The sequence below is a fragment of the Palaemon carinicauda genome, chromosome 12, assembly GCF_036898095.1.
Source record: "Palaemon carinicauda isolate YSFRI2023 chromosome 12, ASM3689809v2, whole genome shotgun sequence".
In the NCBI taxonomy this organism is placed as follows: domain Eukaryota; kingdom Metazoa; phylum Arthropoda; class Malacostraca; order Decapoda; family Palaemonidae; genus Palaemon; species Palaemon carinicauda.
In genome coordinates this window covers 155,559,561-155,571,352 of record NC_090736.1, presented here as the reverse complement: position 1 = coordinate 155,571,352, position 11,792 = coordinate 155,559,561, and the positions used below count along the sequence as shown (strand labels likewise).

The window sequence follows — 11,792 nt, the reverse complement described above, 5'->3', positions numbered from 1 at the left end:
ATGATCCGTTTAGTGTGAATTCTATGGCCTGTATTGCCTTAATTTAATGGTACTTTTTAACCTAATTTCATAAATTTAAAGCGCACTAGCATTGTCTAGTTCAGTAGTTACAGAAAAGTAATTGCTGGGAACGCGATATCCCGAACACACTTGCTGTAAGTTTACTAAAGTTTACTAGCTGAACTAAAAATCTGTATTGACTAGTTGGAAGACTACGAATAACTAAAATTTCTATTACAGAAACTCAACAGGAACTAATATAAATTACACGCAATCAGAGGTAGGTTACTAATGAATTAGATTGGACAAGTTGATAAATAAAGGCTTGATATTGTGAGTTTATTTGTATAAATTACTGACTTTACTGGTTTTTTCGATTTAATTTCTTCCATGAGAGTATTTTTTTTAAATCTGCTAAAATATTATATTTGCCGACTGCTAAAGCAGCAAGAACCGGTGCCTTAACAAGGAGAATTTGAAACAGACCAACCAAAGAATGCATAGTGCGATTCAATGAGTCCTTTGCAAAGTTGTGCGCGAGATTGTGCTAGGGTACTGCGGGTGGGGGGAACCTTTGGCGAATACAAGAAAGAATAACGAAAAATAGTAAATGGAAATCTGCGCTGTTGTTGATGCAACTTGTATGCTGTATAATTTAGAGAATTAAATTTAGCGAGATGAGATTTGTACACAAAATAAATTGAGTTCGGTTTAGCCGAAAGTATATAATAGACCAAATTCTTGTACGAATTGTTTTAATGGTTTTTTAAAGTTTAATATATTTTGAGAGGAATTTCAGCTATGACTACTGAACGCGATGCTTTAATTACTGAACACTTACAGTAGATTTTTGACTTGTATAGTTTGGTGCTAAACAGATGGTTTAGCAAATTTGCCACCAAACGTTGAGCTGTAAATGTGGCTTAGATTGTGAATTCAGATAAACTTCCAGATTTAACAGGATTATTAAATCTAAATTGGTTGTGCCTTTTAAGATTTTATCAACGATGCCTTTAACTACAGAATTTAGTTTTACAATTTAGAAGAATTAAATTTTTTTCTGAATTTCGGTGTTATCTGCAACCTCTTAATATAAGATTTCGTATGTAATGACTTGAAAATTTCAAATTTAATTATAAAACTTTATCAACATTTACAAATCTTTGGCTTCGATACTGCAAAAGCTTATTGTCGGTTTTTAGAACATGAAGTAGTTTGACTTTTTTTAAGTATCATAATTTGTATGGTTTAAATTGAAGTCTTTAGTTTTAAGGGTGGTAAGATGATTAAGACGAGGAAGGCGGAAAAGTGCTAGATCAAGAATCAGAATGACAATGTTTTGCCATTTCTGAAATCCTTCTGACCTGTACTTTTGTTTTCCACTGATCTTTTCGTATTTAAAGAATGCCTTAATTTGTCATAAATGACGTACTTAATTTTCTAAAGTTTTATATGAAATGGAAATACATTAGTGTACACAATCTTAATGATTAAAGTTCAATGAAAGACCAGTGTATGGTTTACCTTTCCACGTACTGATTTTTTTTTTATCTTCAATAAACCTCTTATGATTTCTCCCCCTAAACAGTAGAGTTACTGCTAAGTGTTGTGTAGTTGATTATTTTTCTCTAAATGGTTGGGTAGATTTTAGTCCCCTGTTGCCATATCAACACTGGGTTTGAATAAAACTTTCAAGAGTTCTCGGATTTGATACGGCATATAAGTCCAATGGCTGGAGTAGTTAATAATCTATTTCAATACTTAATTTATTCGTAGTATGATAAAAATCAAAACTCAGTTCTAATATTGATCAGTTAGCTGCTGTGAATGAAACATTTGTTTTGTCTAAACAAATCACATGTAAACTTAAGATGATCTTAAATTGTTACAATTATATTTGATGGCTGAATTTTTCAAACTTTTTAGTTAAAATCTAGGTCTTGAAGGATTTCAGTATAGGAGTTTTTAAAGGATTCAGTAAAGGAGGGCTTTAATGATTCCAATAACGGAGGGTTTAAAGGATTGATTTAAGGAGGGCTTAAAGGATTTCAATAGCGGAGGGTTTAAAGGATTCAGTAAAGGAGGCCTTAAAGGATTTCAATAACGGAGGGTTTAAAGGATCCAGTAAAGGAGGGCTTAAAGGATTTCAACAACTTTGTTTAAAGGATTCAGTAAAGGAGGGCTTAAAGGATTCCAATAACGGAGGGTTTAAAGGATTCAGTTAAGGAGGGCTTAAAGAATTTCAATAGTAGAGGGTTTAAAGAATTTCAATAGTAGAGGGTTTAAAGGATTAAGGAGGACCTAAAGTATTTCAATAACGGAGGATTTAAACGATTTCAATAACAGAGGGCTTAAAGGATTTCAATAACGGAGGGTTTAAAGGATTCAGTAAAGGAGGGCTTACAGGATTCCAATAACGGAGGGTTTAAAAGATTCAGTAAAGGAGGGCTTAAAGGATTTCAATTAAGTTAGGTTTATAGGATATCAGTAAAGGAGGGTGTTAATGTACATCTTTTATTTTGCAGAAGAAAGGTGCCGTCATCCACTGCAATAAGATGGAACTATGGGGATACTTAATTCTGAGCAGATCTGGAGAAAGGTCTTTAAAAGGTAATAACCAGCAGCTTAGCGCAAGAGCCCGTGCTCTAATAGCAGTAGTAGCTTTGTGGTTATTGAGAAGTCTTTTAAAGTGTAGTTTTGTGAAGTTTTTGTAAATCATAAGGAAACTATCTACTCCCATTATTGTATAATGAACTAGTATTTTGTGAACTTTTTTTTTTTTTTTTATGAAGTATCTATTGACATTTTCACATCCTAGTATAAACATTAGTTATTAATTTGAATATCTGAAGGATATTAGAAGTCTGTAAAGAAGAAAATTGTATCCTGCCTACCTTAAATTTTACTGAAAAAGTTTCTAAAACTAACCTTATCCTATCCCACAGGAACTTTTCGTTGTAATACTGCTACAAAATAGTGAACCACAAGAAAGGATTAATTACTGTTTAAGTGTTTAGTAATCTCTCGTCCTTTGGAAAGGGCTAGCATGAAAAATACCATATGGAAGCTCACGTATACAGCATTAAAGCATTCACAACGTAACGTGGACTACAGAACGTTAATGTAAAGGTGAGTTGTGAATGAATTTACAATAGTTATTCCTTTGCCTATGAGGATATTCTGAGTTCCAATATCTTGTCGTGAGTAATGTATTTGGACAGTACAGGTAATGAATGTCCCACGTTGGAATTTCTCCAATTTCGCTGTAATAGTCAGATTCACTATAAAATTAAGTTAGATTCCTTTATTACCAGAACTAAAAGATGGCGAACTGTTTGCCTAAAAAATCAAAACTACTGCACAGTGGTTTCAGTTTAATCTTGGAACTTTTTTTTTCAAGTTTGTCATCCCTTAAACTACACCACTAGCTGTTAAAGAGAGATGCTAGTAGCTCAAGGCCTCCTACGGGGAAAATTAGACATAAAGAAATAAAGAAATAAACAACGAAGTAATTAATTAATCTAAAATATTTAATCAGTAACGTTAAAATAGCTCTGCCATATATCAACTTAAGATTTGTCAGCCAGTTCATCATAGAAACATTAGCTGTAGGTTTGAACAACCCAAGTTCCCAAGATTCAACTACATGATTAGGAAGATCTTTCCACAACCCGGTCACACCCAGCTGAACTAAAACTTCTAGAATACTGTGTAAAATTGAGCCTTATGATGGTCTTAGTTTGAATTTACTGCATAGCTAGCACTACGTATTTATCAAATAAGGAATAGGATAGTATATATATTGAAGCAAGCTAGCCATGCCTTCATGGAGGCTATTTTAGTCTTGACAGTTTGAATTTACTGCATAACTAGCACTACGTACAACTTATTTATCAAATAAGGAATAGGATAGCATAGGTATTGAAGCAAGCGAGCCATGCCTTCAAAAGTGTATTTTAACCTTTACTTTTCATATTCTATGCTCACATGTTAACGGTTGGACCTGAAAAATAAGCTTATATGAGATCTAGCTAAAATTAGTGCAAGGTGCCAATTAAGGGGCATAAATAAAACTTTAAAAGTTGGTGAAGGACATCCAGGACTGCATCGAATACCTATCTTATTTAAGATTCAAGGTTTGATTCATGATTGCAAATTTACTTTTGAGGAACATCTGGTTTGTTAAATTGTAATAAAGGTCGCATATTGAGCCTAATTTTCGGTGTCTTTCCTGAGGATGTTTTCTTTCATCCCAAAGTGATTGAGTACTGTTCACTTAAGGGCTTCAGCTGCTCTGACTTCTTAATTTGTAGGACAAGAACTTGCGGTCTATTAAATTTTTCATTCCTCATCTGGATTGACACCGTCGTTCTGTTACTTTGTGCATTTTAAGTGTTTTCATAAATTTACCATCCTTTGCATTCAGGTATTCCAAGACTGAACCAGCTATACTTAATTTTTGCACCGACTCGATGCGGTGCCCTTTAAGCTCGGAAAAGTTTACTGCTATCTGACTGGTTAGAATTATCTTTCCCAACCAATCAGCTTGCAGGAACCTTTTCCGCGCTAAAAGGGCACTCCTGCGAGTCTCTGCAAATCTGCCTCACTAAAAAGAATTGATTATAGTTAGTAGTACATTTAAGTCTTGCCTACACCATCATAAGGCTCAATACTTGACAGTATTCTGTAAGTTTCATTCCGGTAGTAACCAGATTGTGGAATGATTTTTTTGTGGATGTTGAAGCAGTGCAACTTCTAAAAGTCTAAACTTGTTGCAAATGCTTTTAATCTTTTTGACCACGTGAACAAAGCCTCGTTTCAGTTTGCTTATGACTGATGTTTGTTACTTATCTTTAGGATTTTTTTTTAATTAATTTTCATGTGTAGTTCATTAGTTTATCCTTTTAGCACTGTGCTGCTTATTGTTGGAACAGTTAGACTTCCTAAACTTTGCTTTTCCAATTGGTTTTAGCTTGGATAGCAGTCATAAAGGCTTATGAACAAAGTAACTACATAGGTACTGTTAATTTTTCTATAATTTTCACTTTAGACAAATTGCTAAAGTTAATAACACGAGACTGAAGATTGTCACATGAATACTGTATGCAGATTTATTTGACCACCCACTTATTAGTAGAAAATGGACTTTTAAGGCCGCTTGCGCAAAAAAATGTAGGATGGGGTAATTCAAATTTGTAGCACAGTAGTTAAAGAAAGTTAATGTACAGATAACTCAATATGTAAATTTCCTTCCAGGTATAGAGACTACGTGAATAATTACAACTACGATTACTGGTAACCTGGAGAGACTGGAATGTTCCACTTGAAAAGGGAAGAAAAACAACTTGAATGCTGAAGATCATTCCCATATGAAACTGCCAAATTGAAAGTGAATATCAACGTCATGGTGTCTTCTTGTAAGCTAAAATTTAAGAACACTGCCATGAAATCCTATATAAGATGGAGAGGGTGAATACCATGAAATCGTCTGCTGAATGAGATTAAATTCAGAAATAAACATCTTTATAAATCTAAAGTGCCTGACACAGCCCTATTATAGTCAGCAGAATGAAAAACAAAGCTCTTAAAATCCTCTTGGCTAACTGAATTTAGATTGTTCTTAAATTTTTTGGTAAATTAGCAAATAAAATTCCTATATTCACCAAGGAGATAAATTAAGGTCAGTGACTTTGAAGCCTCTGCTAATGAGAGGAGGTCAATATTGTAGAATTCTATGAATTGTTAATATTAAACCGTAAAGAATGTGTAAAATGGAAACTAGGTGGTCACGGAATCCTCTATATGGGATCTGGAGGTAAACATAGAATGCTGCTAAATGGAAGCTGGAGGTTAACAATAGAATCCTTGATAAAAGGGTGCTGAATGTCTACACCATTGCTGGAAATAAGGTGCTCGCCATGAAAGTCGTACTTGGAGTTGAGGGAAGTAAAGGTAAATGCCAGGAAATCCTTAAATGCCAAGAAATCCTCAACTGAAGAGCAGTGAAGGACAACCTAAAAAATCCTCAACTGAATGAAGAGCAGTGAAGGACAACCTAAAAAATCCTCAACTGAATGAAGAGCAGTGAAGGACAACCTAAAAAATCCTCAACTGAATGAAGAGCAGTGAAGGACAACCTAAAAAATCCTCAACTGAATGAAGAGCAGTGAAGGACAACCTAAAAAATCCTCAACTGAATGAAGAGCAGTGAAGGACAACCTCAAGAAATCCTCAACCGAAGAGCAGTGAAGGACAACCTCAAGAAATCCTCAACCGAAGAGCAGTGAAGGACAACCTCAAGAAATCCTCAACTGAAGAGCAGTGAAGGACAACCTCAAGAAATCCTCAACTGAAGAGCAGTGAAGGACAACTTTAATAAATCCTCTACCGGAAGAGAAGTGAAGGTCTGTGCCATAAAATAATCATAGGAAAGTGACTTAAACCATCAAATCTTCTGCGCGAGAGTCGGGCAACACCACAAATACTCTGCTGGAAGCTAATTGAAGGTAGAATCCATGTAACGGGTTTTTTGGAAGGTCTATACCATTATTTCAACTGCTTGAAGAGAAGTGAAGGTGAACACAATGAAGGACAGCATAATGAAATTGTCTGCTGAAAGAAGTTAAGGTCAACATCATAAGATACTCTACTGGGAGAAAGTAAACGTTAACGCAATGAAGTATCAACCTAATTAAATGCTCTGCTGGAAGAAAGTGAAGGTTAATCAAATTAAGTTCTCTGCTTGAATAGAATTACGGGTCAACGTTATGAAACTCTGCTGGATGAGAAGTTAAGGTCAACACAGTGAAACACTTTTGGAAGACAAGTGGAGGTCAGCATAATGAAATTATCTGCTGAAAGAAGTTAAGGGCAACATAATGAAATACTTCTACTTAAAGAGAAGTGAAGGTTAACACAATGAAATACTCTGCTGGAAGAAAAATTTAGGTCCACAATAAAATTATCTGATGAAAGTCAAGGTCAACAAAACTAGATATTCTGCTAAGGGAAGTGAAGGTTAACACAATAAAATACTCTTGCTTGAAAAGAATTGAAGGTCAACATACTGAAATACTCTGCTGGAAGAGAATTGAAGGTCAACATACTGAAATACTCTGCTGGAAGAGAATTGAAGGTCAACATAATGAAATACTCTGCAGGAAGAGAATTGAAGGTCAACATAATGAAATACTCTGCTGGAAGAGAATTGAAGGTCAACATAATGAAATACTCTGCTGGAAGAGAATTGAAGGTCAATATAATGAAATACTCTGCTGGAAGAGATTAGAAGGTTAACATAATAAAATACTCTGCTGGAAGAGAATTGAAAGTCAACATAAAGAAATACTCTGCTGGAAGAGAATTGAAGGTCAACATACTGAAATACTCCGCTGGAAGAGAATTGAAGGTCAACATACTGAAATACTCCGCTGGAAGAGAATTGAAGGTCAACATACTGAAATACTCTGCTGGAAGAGAATTGAAGGTCAACATACTGAAATACTCCGCTGGAAGAGAATTGAAGGTCAACATACTGAAATACTCCGCTGGAAGAGAATTGAAGGTCAACATACTGAAATACTCTGCTGGAAGAGAATTGAAGGTCAACATATTGAAATACATGTACTCTGATGGAAGAGAATTGAAGGTCATCATAATGAAAAACACTGCTGGAAGAGAATTGAAGGTCAACCTAATGAATACTCTGCTGGAAGAACATAATGCAATACTCCGCTGGAAGGGAATTGAAGGTCAACATAAAGAAATACTCTGCTGGAAGAGAATTGGGTCAACATAATGAAATTATCTGCTGGAAGAAAATTGAAGATCAATATAATAAAATACTCTGCTGGAAGAGAATTGAAGATCAACATACAGAAATACTGTTGGAAGAAAATTGAAGGTCAACATAATGAAATATTGTATTGGAAAATAATTGAAGGTCGTCATAATGAAATACTCTGCTGGAAGAGAATTGAAGGTCAACATAATGAAACACTCTGCTGGAAGAGAATTGAAGGTCAACATAATGAAATACTCTGCTGGAAGAGATTAGGAGGTTAACATAATGAAATACTCTGCTGGAAGAAAATTGAAGGTCAACATAATTAAATACTTTGCTGGAAGATAGTTAAAGGTCAACATAATGAAACATTCTGCTGGAAGAAAATTGAAGGTCAACATAATGAAATACTCTGCTGGAAGAGATTAGAAGGTTAACATAATGAAACTCTGCTGGAAGAGAATTGAAAGTCAACATAATGAAATACTCTGCTGGAAGAGAATTGAAAGTCAACAAAATGAAATACTCTGCTGGAAGAGATTAGGAGGTTAACACAATGAAATACTCTGCTGGAAGAGAATTGAAGATCAACATAGTGAAATAATCTGCTGGAAGAGAATTGAAGGTCAACATAATTAAATACTCTGCTGGAAGGTAATTGAAGGTCAACACAATGAAATACTCTGCTGGAAGATATTTGAAGGTCAACATAATGAAATACTTTGCTGAAAGAGAATTGAAAGGTCAACATAATGAAGTACTCTGCTGGAAGATAATTGAAAGTCAACATAATGAAATGCTCTGGTGGAAGATAATTGAAGGTCAACATAATGAAATACTGTTGAAAGATAATTGAAGGTCAACACAAGGAAAAACACTGCTGGAAGATAATTGAAGGTCAACACATTGAAATACTCTGCTGGAAGAGAATTGAAGGTCAACATAATTTAATACTCTGCTGGAAGAGATTATTAGGTTAACATAATGAAGTACTCTGCTGGAAGAGAATTGAAAGTCAACATAATGAAATACTCTGCTGGAAGAGAATTGAAGGTCAACATAATGAAATACTCTGCTGGAAGAGAATAGGTTAACATAATGAAATATTGTTGGAAGATAATTGAAGGTCAACTTAATGAAATACTCTGCTGGAAGAAATTGGAAGGTTAACACAATGAAATACTCTGCTGGAAGAGAATTGAAAGTCAGCATAATGAAATACTCTGCTGGGAGAGAATTGAAGGTCAACATAATGAAATAATTTGCTGAAAGAGAATAGGTGGTTAACAATGAAATACTGTTGGAAGATAATTGAAGGTCAACACATTAAAATAGTGTGCTGGAAGATAATTGAAGGTCAACTTAATGAAATGCTCTGCTGGAAGAGATTAGAAGGTTAACATAATGAAATACTCTGCTGGAAGAGATTAGAAGGTTAACATAATGAAACTCTGCTGGAAGAGATTAGAAGGTTAACATAATGAAACTCTGCTGGAAGAGATTAGAAGGTTAACATAATGAAACTCTGCTGGAAGAGAATTGAAAGTCAGCATAATGAAATACTCTGCTGGAAGATAATTGAAGGTCAACTTAATGAAATGCTCTGCTGGAAGAGATTAGAAGGTTAACATAATGAAATACTCTGCTGGAAGAGATTAGAAGGTTAACATAATGAAATACTCTGCTGGAAGAGAATTGAAAGTCAGCATAATGAAATACTCTGCTGGAAGAGAATTGAAAGTCAGCATAATGAAATACTCTGCTGGAAGAGAATAGGTGGTTAACAATGAAATACTGTTGGAAGATAATTGAAGGTCAACACAATGAAAAACTCTGCTGGAAGATAATTATAAGTCAACACATTATAATAGTCTGCTGGAAGATAATTGAGGGTCAACAATGAAATACTGTTGGAAAATAATTGAAGGTCAACAATGAAATACTGTTGGAAGATAATTGAAGGTCAACACATAGAAAGTCTTCTGTAAGGTAATTGAAGGTCAACACATTGAAATAGTCTGCTGGAAGATAATTGAAAGTCAACATAATAAAATACTCTGCTGGCAGAGAAGTGGTCAGCATACTGAAATTTTCTGCTGAAAGAGAAGTGAAGTACTATCTAAATACTCTGCTAAAAGAAAAGTGAAGGTCAAGCCCACGAATTCCTCTTCTAGAAGTGTAGGTCAAGCCCACGAATTCCTCTTCTAGAAGTGTAGGTCAAGCCCACGAATTCCTCTTCTAGAAGTGTAGGTCAAGCCCACGAATTCCTCTTCTAGAAGTGTAGGTCAAGCCCACGAATTCCTCTTCTAGAAGTGTAGGTCAAGCCCACGAATTCCTCTTCTAGAAGTGTAGGTCAAGCCCACGAATTCCTCTTCTAGAAGTGTAGGTCAAGCCCACGAATTCCTCTTCTAGAAGTGAAGGTCAAGCCCACGAATTCCTCTTCTAGAAGTGAAGGTCAAGCCCACGAATTCCTCTTCTAGAAGTGAAGGTCAAGCCCACGAATTCCTCTTCTAGAAGTGAAGGTCAAGCCCACGAATTCCTCTTCTAGAAGTGAAGGTCAAGCCCACGAATTCCTCTTCTAGAAGTGAAGGTCAAGCCCACGAATTCCTCTTCTAGAAGTGAAGGTCAAGCCCACGAATTCCTCTTCTAGAAGTGAAGGTCAAGCCCACGAATTCCTCTTCTAGAAGTGAAGGTCAAGCCCACGAATTCCTCTTCTAGAAGTGAAGGTCAAGCCCACGAATTCCTCTTCTAGAAGTGAAGGTCAAGCCCACGAATTCCTCTTCTAGAAGTTGAAAGTCAACGCCATGGAATGGCATATAATTTCCTGCTCTATGAATATTGGCATGGTGAGTTACCAGAAATATTTTGTTTCTATTTTAATTCCTTTTGTCCACTGAAAATGTTCAAAAGAACTGCCTCCTAAAATTGACGCATTTAAGGTTTTTTTTTTACTGTATGATTTTACTGTTAGATTTTGTTTTAACTTAACTACTCAGAAATATCTTGTTTAAATTTAGGTTAAAACTTCATGCAACATGGAACTTTCTGACTTAATGAATTAGAATTCTGTTGGATGCTTGTCTAATAGTAATCTTTATACTAAGTCCACACGGAGATTCAACTAGTTCAAGAATTTTACATAAATGCATAACTGTTAGTATTCTTGCAAATGTGAAGTCTGTAAATTTTTGTAAATACTGTTTTTTTATTTTAAGGATAAAGAAATCAGATGTATTTTACTTCAGTATTTTGAAAAGTTAGACCATAATTTCATATAGGTATTTTTGCAAATCTTATCAATAAAAACTTAATTTACATTACAGTAGTCTAAACATTACTGGTAAATAACGATGCCATTTTTAAAAATGGTCAATATAAGGTATTTGGGCTTACTGAATGATTTTTGTGATTTTAATATCTAAATCCACAATTATAGAAGCTAGGCTTAGAATAACTAGAGCTGTTATCTACAGTGATAGTTTTTAATTTTTATTTTTCACTTTCAGATAAAATAGCTTCAAAGACCATAGGCTTCAAGCAAACAAGGTTATTTGCCTTAAAGGGATTAATTTAACTACGAAAGTGAAATATTTCTACAACGAATGTCATTTAATAAGGAATATGACGAAGATACTTAACAAAGCAGCTTGGAGCCAACAAAACGACTATTGCCCAATTATTTTTCAAAGGCAACCCTTAAGGAAGCCCAATTTTTTTTTCCTTTGATATTTTGGCTGTATTATGACAAAGCACTAAAATTGTTTCCATTCAAATGAGTCACTTTCTTCGAAAATTATATATTAGCTGAGATTTTCTAAATGTTCTCCATTCACATGGGTAACTTTCTTTGATAAAAAAAAAAAAAAAAAAAATTAAGATTAGCGCTAAATTGATGTTTAGTTATTTTGATAATTTTTTCTTTTTTTTTTCTTTAATTATCACTAAAATAATTATTACTACATACTTTTGCTTGATCATTTAATCATAACTAGAATAACTAAAGGTTTTG

The 11,792-nt window shown here is 34.5% G+C and overlaps 1 long non-coding RNA gene across 1 annotated transcript; it reads left to right on the top strand.

The window, feature by feature from the left end:
• The first annotated feature begins 2,949 nt into the window (after positions 1 to 2,949).
• Positions 2,950 to 6,889, top strand: LOC137651356 (uncharacterized). Its single transcript, XR_011046092.1, has 2 exons — positions 2,950 to 3,129; positions 5,257 to 6,889. It is a non-coding gene; the product is annotated as an uncharacterized lncRNA (long non-coding RNA).
• Positions 6,890 to 11,792: the final 4,903 nt, after the last annotated feature.